Below are 12,544 nucleotides of genomic sequence, written 5' to 3'. Positions count from 1 at the left end.
TAAGTGCGAACGAAAGTAAGTGTGTGACTTGTTTTTCAGTGACTTTGGATTCAGGGAGTTTGGAAGGGAGGACTTTGGACTGAATTGCTGTCTGTATTTTATTAATTCTTTACTTTTCTTTTTACTTAACATTCTGTCTATTGCAATCCCCATTAGGAAATGAGATCCATTATTGACAATGCTATCCAGTGTACATCTTGCCACATGTATGCATTCCTAGAACAGCCGGTCGGGGTTGCTTACTGCTGTGCGAGATGTGTGCACGTTGTGCGTTTGGAAGCCCAGGTACTGGATCTAAATGAGCAGCTGGCAACACTGAGATCCATTGATAATATGGAAAGGAGTCTGCTGCTCACTGAGGGTGGTAGTCGGGAGCTGCAGGACAGTGAGGCCGTTAGTTGGGTGACAGTTAGAAGGGGGGGGGTAAAGGGAAGAGTGCCAGGGAGGCTAGTCCTGATCTGGCACACCCCAATAAGTTTGCAAAGTTGGCAGACAGATGAGAGGAGTGACGGTCCAGGGGTAGCACTGCTGCAGCAAGGCATGTCCCCTGAAAGCCGGAGGAGTGTCAGCTCCAGTTTAGAGGGAAATAGGAGAGCAGGGCAGGCCAGGCAGGTGCTGGTAGTGGGGGACTCAATTATTAGGGGAACAGATAGGGCAATCTGTCACAAAGACAGAGATCGTCGAACAGTGTGCTGCAACCTGGCACTCGAGTCCGGCACATCGCTGATCGGGTTGACAGATTACTGGGAGGGGCTGGTGAGGACCCAGCGGTCATGGTGCACATTGGCACAAATGACAAAGTTAGAGGTAGGTGGAAGGTCCTTAAAGATGATTTCAGGCTGATTAGGCTGCAAGCTGAAAGCAAGGACCTCCAAGGTGGTATTCTCTGAAATACTACCGGTACCACGTGCCACGCCAGAGAGGCAACGGGAGATTAGGGAGATAAATAAGTGGCTCAAGAACTGGTATAGGAAGGAGGGATTTGGGTTCCTGGAGAACTGGGCCGAATTATCAGTTGGCTACAGACTCTACGCCAGGGGCCGGCTGCACCTCAATGGGGAGGGTGCAGCTGTGCTGGGGGAGAAAATGGCTAGAAGGTTGGAGGAGTGTTTAAACTAGGGATTGGGGGGAGGGTATTCATTTTATAGGTGGGGAAGATAGTGCAGATAGTGACCTGGGTACAAATAAAGAAATTGGGGGTGGGGTTAGAACAGTCAATAAAGTAAGAAGGAATAGAGGTACAGAGAGATACATAAAATGTATGTACACTAATGCCAGAAGCCTCACCAACAAAATGGAGGAATTAGAATTAATTTTGTTGGAAAATAATTATGACATGGTAGGGATATCTGAGACGTGGCTGGACAAGATCCATGACTGGGCAGTTAATTTACAGGGCTATAGTCTGTTCAGAAATTACCGTACAAACAAGCGAGGGGGGGGTGTTTATATGTAAAATCATCCTTAAAACCTGTCTAGAGGAAGGATATAGATGAATCTAATGAAAATGTAGAGTCCCTGTGGGTGGAGATAAGGGGAGGGGGAAAAAATAATAAATTACTGATAGGGGTTTGTTATAAGTCTCCAAAAATAATGGAAGCAGCGGAGAATATCCTCGTAAAGCAAATAGATGAAGCAGCGACTCAAGGAGAAGTCATTATTATGGGAGACTTCAATTACCCTGAAATACATTGGGGGACAGAAACATGTAGTTCAAGGAAAGGTAATAGGTTTTTGACAACTATGAGAGACAATTACCTTTCACAACTGGTTCAGGACCCAACAAGAAGGGGGCACTGCTAGACCTAATATTAACCAATAGGCCAGACAGCATATCAAATATACGAGTTGGGGGTCACTTGGGTAATAGTGATCACAAAATAATACGTTTTCATGTAACCTTTAATAAGATGTGTAGTAGAGGGGTTACAAGGACACTAAACTTCAGGAAGGCAAATTTCCAACGGTTGAGAGATGATCTTAGTGCAATAAACTGGGACGATATCCTCAGACATAAAACTACACAAAGCAAATGGGAGACATTTATTAACATCCTGAATAGGACCTGTGCACAATATATACCCTATGGGAATAAACATGCTAGAAATAGGAGGAAACCACTATGGCTAAATAGAGCTGTAAGGGGCGCAATAAGTGACAAAAAGAAAGCATTTAGAGAGCTAAAGCAAGTAGGTAGTGATGAGGCATTAAATAAATCTAGGAAATTAAATAAATTATGTAAAAAACAAATCAAGGCAACAAAGATTGAGGCAGAGAGAATCATTGCCAGAGAAAGTAAAAATAACTCCAAAATATTCTTTACTACATAAATAGTAAAAAACTAAAAAATGATAGTGTTGGCCCCCTTAAAAATAGTCTGGATGAAATGGTGGATGAGGATGAGGAAAAAGCCAATATGCTAAATGATTTTTTTTCAACCATATTTACCCAAGAAAATCGCATGACAGAAAACATGATTAGTGATAACAAAAATTCTCCATTAAATGTCACTTGCTTAACCCAGCAGGAAGTACGGCGGCGTCTAAAAACCACTAAAGTTGACAAATCCCCAGGCCCGGATGGGATACACCCGCAAGTACTGCAGGAATTAAGTAACATCATAGATAGACCATTATTTTTAATCTTTAACCCCTTTACAACCCAAGGTGGTTTGCACGTTAATGACCAGGCCAATTTTTACAATTCTGACCACTGTCACTTTATGAGGTAATTACTCTGGAACGCTTCAACGGATCCCCTTGATTCTGAGATGTTTTTTCGTGACATATTGTACTTCATGATTGTGGTAAAATTTCTTCGATATCACTTGCCTTTATTTGTGAAAAAACGGAAATTTGGCAAAAATTTAGAAAATTTTGCAATTTTCAAAATTTGAATTTTTATGCCCTTAAATCAGAGAGATATGTCACACAAAATAGTTAATAAATAACATTTCCCACATGTTTACTTTACATCAGCACAATTTTGGAACCAAAATTTTTTTTGTTATGGAGCTATAAGGGTTAAAAGTTGACCAGTGATTTCTAATTTTTCCAACAAAATTTACAAAACCATTTTTCTAGGGACCGCATCACATTTGAAGTCACTTTGAGAGGTCTTTATGACAGAAAATACCCCAAAGTGACACCATTCTAAAAACTGCACCCCTCAAGGTGCTCAAAACCGCATTCAAGAAGTATATTAACCCTTCAGGTGCTTCACAGGAATTTTTGGAATGTGGAAGAAAAAAATGAACATTTAACTTTTTTCTCAAAAATGTTAATTTAGACCCAATTTTTTTTATTTTCGTAGGGGTAACAGGAAAAAATGGACACCAAAATTTGTTGTGCTATTTCCCCTGGGCACGCAGATACCCCATATGTGGGGAAAAACCACTGTTTGGGCGCACGGCAGGGCTCAGAAGGGAAGGAGCGCCATTTGAATTTTCGATTGTAAAATTTGCTTGAATAATTAGCGGACACCATGTTGCATTTGGAGAGCCCCTGATGTGCCTAAACAGTGGAAATCCCCCACAAGTGACCCCATTTTGGAAATAGACCCCCCTGGGAACTAATCTAGGTAGGTGGTGAGCATTTTGAACCCCCAGGTGCTTCACAAATTAATCCATAAAAATGAAAAAGTATTGTTTTTCCAATTTTTCATTTTTGTGAGCTCCCCCACAAGTGACCCCATTTTGGAAACTAGACCCCCCCAAGGCACCTATCTAGATGCATAGTGAGCACTTGGAACCCCCAGGTGCTTCACAAATTGATTTGTAAAAATGAAAAAGTGGAAAAAAAATACTTTTTCATTTTTACGAATCAATTTGTGAAGCACCTGGGGGTTCCAAGGGCTCACTATGCATCTAGATAGGTGCCTTGGGGGGTCTAGTTTCCAAAATGGGGTCACTTGTGGGGGAGCTCCAATGTTTAGGCACACAGGGGCTCTCCAAATGCAACATGGTGTCCGCTAACAATTTGAGCCGATTTTCCATTCAATTTGTTAGCAGACACCATGTCGCGTTTGGAGAGCCCCTGTGTGCCTAAACAGTGGAAACCCCCCACAAGTGACCCCATTTTGGAAATTAGACCCCTCAAGGATTTTATCAAGGGGCATAGTGAACATTTTGAACCCAGAGGTATGACACAGAATTTGATAACATTAGGTCATCATATTGAATAAGTTGTCATTAGTCTTGAGCGCAAGTGCTCGCTACTTGAGTTTGCATCGGGTACTCAGGTATGCATCATGTACTGCGTGTGCTCGAGTGACATGCTCGAGTCCCTGCCCCGCATGTTTCACGGTTATTAGACACCCAAAAAAAAAACATGCGGGGATCGCTCGTGCATGGCAGGCAATCCCCGCAAATTTTCTTGGTCGCGAAGCATATGGGGCGGAGACTCGAGCATGTCACTCAAATACCCATGATATTCAAAGCATACCAGAGCACCCGATGCAAACTCAAGTAGCGAGCACTTGCGCTCAACACTAGTCGCCATATCGTCATCTTTTTTTCTTACTTTTGAAAAAAATCCCAACCCCATCACAACCCTAACCCCAACCCCAGCCCTAACCCTAGCCCAACCCTAACCCTAGCACAACTCTAACCCTAGCACAACCCTAACCCTAACCCGAGAGTTTATTTTTTATGCCGTTCCTCGTGCGGTATAAGTGATTAGACGACTTTATTCTTCGGGTCGGTGCGATTACAGCGATACCAGAATCATATGGGGTTTTTATGATTGACAGCTGTCGCACACTAAAAGACGCATTTTTTTTAAAATCTAGTTTTTGCATCGCCATATTTTGAGAGCTATAATTTTTCCAGATTTTGGCAGACAGAGTCATGTAATGGCTTGTTTTTTGCGGGACAAGTTGACGTTTTTATTGGTGCAATTTTCAGGCACGTGACTTTTTCTGATCGCTTTCTATTCAGATTTTTGGGAGGCAGAATAAACAAAAACCACCAATTCAGGAATTGTTTTTTTATTTATTTATTTTTTTTATTCTGCTCTGCGTGTGGTAAAATTGATAAGGCAGCTATATTCTTTGGGTTAGTACGTTTACAGCGGTACCACACTTATATCGTTTTTCTATGTTTTGGCGCTTTTACACAATAAAAGATATTTTATATAAAAAAATATTTTTTTCCATCACTTTATTCTGAGAGCTATAACTTTTTGATTTTTCGGATGATGGAGGTGTTGGCAGCTTGTTTTTTGTGGGACAAGATTACGTTTTCAGCAGTACCATTTTTATTTATATTCGTCTTTTTGATTGCGTGTTATTCCATTTTTTGTTTGGCAGTATGATGATAAAGCATTGTTTTTTGCTTAGTTTTTTATTTATTTTTTTTACCGTGTTCATTGAAGGGGTTAACTAGTGGGACAGTTTTATAGGATAGGTCGTTTTGGACGCTATGATACCAAATATGTGTACTTTTATTGTTTGTTTGCTATTTTTTCATAATAATATTTATTGATGGGTGCATTATATTTTTATTTTTGGTGGATTATTTTTTTATTTTTTTAAAATATTTTTACAATTTTTTTTGTTTATTTTTTTCACTTTCTGGGAGTTTTACACTTTTTTACTTTGTCCCACTCTGGGACTTTCACTTTTTTTATTCTGATCGCCTGCATAGCATAGGGATGGAGCACCATCCCTGTGCTATGCAGGCAGTCAGCACTGCACAGTGAGAACATTGTGTGGTCATGCACTGTGCATGACCAAACAATATTCCTGCTGCCTGGTGACCCGGATGACATTGGGTCGTCATGGCAACACCCGGGAAGCCGTGGCAGACAGCGCTGGAGGCCGGAAGAGGAGGTGAGTATTGCGATCACCTCCCCTTGCCTCCGCAATGCTGCGATCGACTTCGATCGCATCATTGTAGGGGTTAATGTGCCGGGAGCGGTGCGGGACCACTCCCTGCACATAGTACCGGGTGTCAGCTGTGACAATCAGCAGACACAAGGCGGCGATCGCGCCCCCACAGCCTGTGTGCTCGCGCGATCGTGATGATGTACTAATACGGGTCAGGCTCTTAAGTCCCAGGGCACAGACGCGTATTAATACGTCATGGGCTGTAAAGGGGTTAAAGACTCCATAATAACAGGGTCTGTACTCCAGGACTGGCATATAGCAAATGTGGTGCCAATATTCAAAAAGGGGACAAAAACTGAACTTGGAAATTACTTTTCAAAAGCTTTTGATACGGTTCCACACAAAAGGTTGATACATAAAATGAGAACAATGGGGATAGGGGAAAATATATGTATGTGGGTTAAGAATTGGCTCAGTGATAGGAAACAAAGGGTGGTTATTAATGGAAAACACTCAGACTGGGTCTCAGTTAACAGTGGGGTACCACAGGGGTCAGTATTGGGCCCCCTTCTTTTTAACATATTTATTAATGACCTTGTAGGGGGCATACAGAGTAGGATTTCTATATTTGCAGATGACACTAAACTCTGCAGGGTAATCAATACAGAGGAGGACATTTTTATATTACAGGAGGATCTATGTAAACTAGAAGCTTGGGCTGATAAATGGCAAATGAGCTTTAATGGGGATAAATGTAAGGTAATGCACTTGGGCAGAGGAAATAAAATGTATAATTATATGCTTAATTGTAAAACACTGGGCAAAACTGTCACTGAAAAAGACCTGGATGTATTGGTGGACGACAAGCTCACGTTTAGTGGCCAGTGTCAGGCAGCAGCTGCAAAGGCAAATAAAATAATGGGATGCATTAAAAGAGGCAGAGATGCTCATGAGGAGAAGATAATTTTACCTCTATACAAGTCACTAGTGCGACCACACTTAGAATACTGTGTACAGTTCTGGTCTCTGGTGTATAAGAAAGACATAGCTGAACTAGAGCGGGTGCAGAGAAGAGTGACCAAGGTTATTAGAGGACTGGGGGGTCTGCAATGCCAAGACAGGTTATTACACTTGGGGTTATTTACTGTGGAAAAAAGAAGGCTTAGGGGTGATCTTATTACTATGTATAAGTATATGAGGGGACAGTACAAAGACCTTTCTACTGATCTTTTTACTCTGAGGCCAGAGACGGGGACAAGGGGGCATCTTCTACGTCTGGAGGAAAGAAGGTTTAATCATAATCACAGACGGGGATTCTTTAATGTAAGAGCAGTGAGACTATGGAACTCTCTGCCGCATGATGTTGTAAAGAGGGATTCACTATTAAAATTTAAGAAAGGCATGGATGCCTTTCTTGAAAAGTATAATATTACAGGTTATATATACTAGATTCCTTGATAGGGCGTTGATCCAGGGAACTAGTCGGATTGTCATATGGAGTCGGGAAGGAATTTTTTTCCCCAATGTGGAGCTTAGTGTTTGCCACATGTTTTTTTTTTGCCGTCCTCTGGATCAACATGTTAGGTTATGGGGTGAACTAGATGGACTTAGTCTTCCTTCAACCTTAAAAACTATGTTACTATGTTACATAAAGCAGGGCCACAGTAACAAGTACGACATGTTCCCATTAGAAAGGAGAGGGTCTGCTATACAGTTATAGGCTATGAAGTGAGTCCAATGGCTGACCAATTTTAGGAAAAACCCCACTAAGAGTTTAAAGACACATAGAGCAGGGCCACAATAATGACAAATTCCCATTAGAAAGGAGAGGGTCTCCCATAGTGCTGGCCTATGCAGTGAATGCAAGGGCTGCCAAAAATTGGGAGGCACTCCAATGCCCCATGGAAGATACTTAGAGGGCCTCATAAAAAAATGTTCCCATTAGAAAGGAGCGGGTCTGCTATACAGTTATAGGGTATGCAGCGAGTCCAACGGCTGACCAAATTTAGGAAAAACCCCACTAAAACTAAAGACACATAAAGCAGGGCCACAGTAATAAGTATGACATGTTCCCATTAGAAAGGAGAGGATCTGCTGTACAGTTATAGGGTATGCAGTGAGTCCAACGGCTGACCAAATTTAGGAAAAACCCCACTAAGAATTTAAAGACACATAGAGCAGGGCCACAGTAATGAAAAATTCCCATTAGAAAGGAGAGAGTCTCCCATAGTGTTGGCCTATGCAGTGAATGCAAGGGCTGCCAAAAATTTGGAGGCACTTCAAAGCCCCTTGGAAGAGACGTGGAGGAGGGCCTCATAAAAAAATGTTTCCATTAGAAAGGAGCGGGCCTCCTATATTTGTAATGCCCATGCACTAAGTGTATGGGCTGACCAACATTTACTCCTGGGGGTATACATGAACATACTGTATAAAAAAATTTTTTTTACGGGCATGATAAACACTCTTTAAAAAAATATGTGGGTGTTGCATCACGGACCACGGTCACCCTGGTGATATGGTTGTGGAGGATGAGGAGAAGGAGGAGGACAAGAGCAAATAGCCAAAATCAGGAAGCGTATACCCATGTGTGGGTGTGAAAAGGTGCATGGGAATACACCTCCCAAAAGAGACACTGGATTGGAGTTAGTTACGCTGCTATCGTTCGGTGGTGTTGAGAAGTCTGGCCCAATCCAGCCCTTGTTCATTTTTATAAGAGTCAGCCTGTCAGCATTTTCAGTTGACAGGCTGATGCGCTTATCAGTTATAATTCCACCAGCGGCACTAAAAACCCGCTCTGATAAAACGCTAGTGGCAGGGCAGGCCAGGACCTCCAAGGTGTAGAGATCCAGTTCATTCCACGTATCCAGCTTGGATACCCATTAATTATAAGGCACAGCGGAATCACGGAGGACATTGGTACGGTCGGCAAGGTACTCCCTCAGCATCTTCCCAAACTTTGCACTCCTTTTGAGAGTACCCTGCGCCTCAGGGCCTGTGCGATGGGAGGGTCTGAGAAAACTTTCCCAGAACTTTGACAGTGTTCCCCTGCCTCTGCTGGATTGAAGTTGTGTGTCTCTCGCCTGTACTCCTTGGTTGTCCAACGAAGTGTGCCCTCTGCCATCAGGGTTTTCAGATGGGAATTTTTTTAATAGTTCCGCAACAAGGGCCTTCAGGTACAGCCCATTTTTGCAGACCTATCCGCCTCAGGAATAAGAGATATAAAGTTCTCCTTGTAGCGTGGGTCTAGAAGTGTCACTAACCAGTAATGACTGTCACCCAAAATTTTGAGAACGCGAGGGTAATGGGAAAGGCAGCATAACAAAAACTCAGCCAGGCGTGGCAGACTACTAACAGGCAAGACTTCCGTGTCCTCACCAAGAGGATGACTGACCATGCTCTCCTCCTCCTCCTCCTCTCTGTCCTCTGGCCATCCACGCTGAACAGACGGTATGACAGCTGTGCAGGTAGTACCGTCTATAGTGCATGAAACTAGCTCCTGTCCTTCCTCCTCCTCCTCTTCCTCATTATCACCCAATCCACGTTGGGATGAGATGAGGCTTGGCTCACCCTGTATAGTTTCTTGCTCCATCTCATCTTGCTCCGCCTGCAATGCATCCTCTTTGATTGTGAGCAGAGAGCATTTCAGAAGACAGAGAAGCGGGATGGTGACGCTATTTATGGCGTCATTGCCGCTCACCATCTTGGTGGAGTCCTCAAAGTTTTGGAGGATGGTACATATGACTGACATCCATGTCCACTCCTGAGTAGTGTTGAGCCACCCCCGTAGTGTTCGAGTTCGGTTCGGTTCGGTTCGTCGAACACCCGTGTGTTCGCCGAACTGTTCGTCGAACTGTTCGTCGAACACCTTCGAACACCGTTAAAAACAATGGCAGGCAAACAAAAACACATAGAAACACATAGAAAACACCTTCAAAGGTGTCCAAAAGCTGACAAACTGCTCAGAAGACATAACTAACACATGGAAAAGTGACAAGTACATATAGTCATGCGAAAATAAAAGAGGTGGAGGAGTAAAAGGAGGGGGAGACACAGATATAGGCATGTCATGCCCTTCTAAAATCCAAAAAGTGAGAAGCCGACACGGCCAGTCCGCTCCTGCCCGTGCCACCTCCGTGTCGCCGGGTTTGTGCCAGAGCCGCGGTGAACCCTGACGGCCAGCCCCCCTCTCCCAATACTGGTGCCTGTCCGCTGGTGGGTCGAGCGAGCCCCCCTGTGGTGGAGGCAGCTCTAAGCTTTTTAATTTAAATTGTCTCTCTAATTTGAATGAATACACTTTAAATCCATTTACAAGGATCTATTGGAGGGCAAGTCTCATGCCAGCAGCCACGTAATTCCAGCTCCAGTAGCGTACACTAAAGCTGCTGCAGTTAAAAAGCTTTTATAAGGATCGAGCTCGGCTGTCCACCGCAAGGCATCCTACTGCCAGTCCCAGCCCCTATGCCTTGGGGTGCCTCCTGATGCTCTTCACTAAGTATCCCATGGTCCCGAATCATTTCCTTTGAAAAAATTAAGTGTCTAAACTACAGGTGGTGTAGCTTGCTTAACAGCCGGGATAATCCGCTGACTAGCAGACACTGCTACTAGGCACAAAGTATTTCCTGGGCTAGATGCAGTTAAAAATTTGTAATTAGATACTCTCATTGGATGCTGAGAAAGCATTCCATAGAGTCTCCTGGCACGCCATATATGATTCTCTTAAAAAGCTTGGGGTAGGGGTCTAGGGGACCCTTTTATAGCCAAAATCACGGCCCTGTATCGCAATACATCACCTAGGCTGAAGATAAATGGAACTGTAGCACCCTGAGGGCTCGGTTGCTACAGAGGTATTGCACCTCACCCAGAGGTGTGATATCTCACTCTCAGGTAAGGATGGAGTGTGGATCAGGACCCGACACCTGCATGCATTACACCACATTGCCGTGGGGCAGGGCGACCAATATGCCCCTGAGATGGGCACGACAGTCCCTGTCCCTGGCTGGAGTGGGGGGAGGGAACACTGAGGAAGGGGAACCCTGTAGTGCAGGAGCAGGGAGGAAGCAGTTCCTGGGTGCATTGAGAAGGGAGTATAAAAGGTGGGCACCATCTTAGTTCAGTGCAGAGAAGTCTGAGCAGAAGTGGCAGGGAGCAGGGGCTCTGCATGAGCTCTGCTCCGGAGGCGGGCCTAGTAACAGAGGCCCAGGCCTGGAAGAGGGAGAAGGAAGGAAGAGGAGCGGAGAAGGCTCCAGGAACGAGGAATGAAGGGATCCCAGGGGTGCGGACGGGCGAGTCGCCACCGCACGCCCGAATCCACCTGCGTGGAGGGGTCAGGCCAAAGGGGGAGACCGGTCCCCGAACTAGTGGAGGCAGGAAACGACCCTCAGCTAGAAACCGGAGGCTCTGACATTTTATGTGGTGCAGCCCCTCGCTACACCCGCTAGGAAGGCACCACATAGGGTCAGGGAAACTGGCGCCAAGTTTACCAAGAGGAGGCCCGAGGCAGCCGGACAGAAGTGTTGGTAAGAAAGGCCAGACAAAGGACACACAAAGGGGGTCCTGTGAAGTGCTCCAAAGTTATCTGGGAGTTGTCTGAGCCCCTCACCTGGTGAGCACAGTACGACGTGGGCAGCCGTTACCTGCAGACGTGGTCTGGATAATAAGAACTGTGAGTAAAGGCCCTGGACTGCATCACTGACTCCGTGTCGTTACTGCTGCTGCCCTGCACCATCACCCCCATCCTCCGCATACACTGCCCTGAGGCTATACTCCTCCCGTGGGGAGTTATGCTACGCTCTGCTGCACCCACAACACCAGCCTCAGCGGTCTGCCCTGTAGCAGCGGTTCACTCTGACCGCAATCCACGGGTGGCGTAGTCGGACATTTAAACATCAAAACCACATAAATAGTTCCGCCACTGGTTTGACCGCCCTGAGCCACGGAACCGGGTCGCCGCCACGAAGACTACAACCACCAGCATCCACCAAAAAGGGTCCGGCTCCGGGTGTCCCAAGGCCCAGGGGGTGCGTCAGAACATTTTCATCACCTTTCACAATCACCAATGGGACAAGGCAGGGATGTCCTCTGTCCCCTCTCTTATACATCCTAGTGACGGAGCACCTGCTCTCATCAATTCGCCATAACCCCAATATTAGGTGGATTGAGGTGGGAGGCACCGAGTACAAGTGCTCTCTATTTGCTGATGATGTCCTAGTATATATCACTCAATCACATATATCCATCCCTGCTGTTATGGCTGAAATAGATCACTTTGTTACATGGTAAAATTTTAAAATCAATGCAGCGAAGTCTGAGGCCCTCGATGTCTCCCTCCCTAAATCCATATAGGATTCCATCCAGTCCAACTTTCCCTTTGCCTGGCCCTCACAGGGTATCAAATACTTAGGAATTCCTATTCATAGAGACCTCTCCCATCTATGTTATCTTAATTTTGGGCCCTTTATTGAACAATTCCATACAGACCACGGTTGGCAAGTTAGAACTGTAAGATTCACTACGTGAACCACTGGTGTTTTGTGGAAAAGCACATGTACACCGCGTTCCAAATTATTATGCAAAAAGTGTTTAGGAGTTATAAGGGAAGAATTTGTTTGTTTGTCAGTTAAACTCATTGATGGTGATGTGTGTCAGGGCTCTTTATATCACTGTAAGCAATTGCAGACACCTGTGCTAATTAGTTTGGCAGGTGTGTCCAATGAAAGGC

The sequence above is a fragment of the Phyllobates terribilis genome, unplaced genomic scaffold (genome assembly GCF_046119375.1).
Source record: "Phyllobates terribilis strain yellow unplaced genomic scaffold, ASM4611937v1 Scaffold_7__3_contigs__length_470593459, whole genome shotgun sequence".
Taxonomy (NCBI): Eukaryota; Metazoa; Chordata; class Amphibia; order Anura; family Dendrobatidae; genus Phyllobates; species Phyllobates terribilis.
This window is presented reverse-complemented; position numbering follows the sequence as displayed.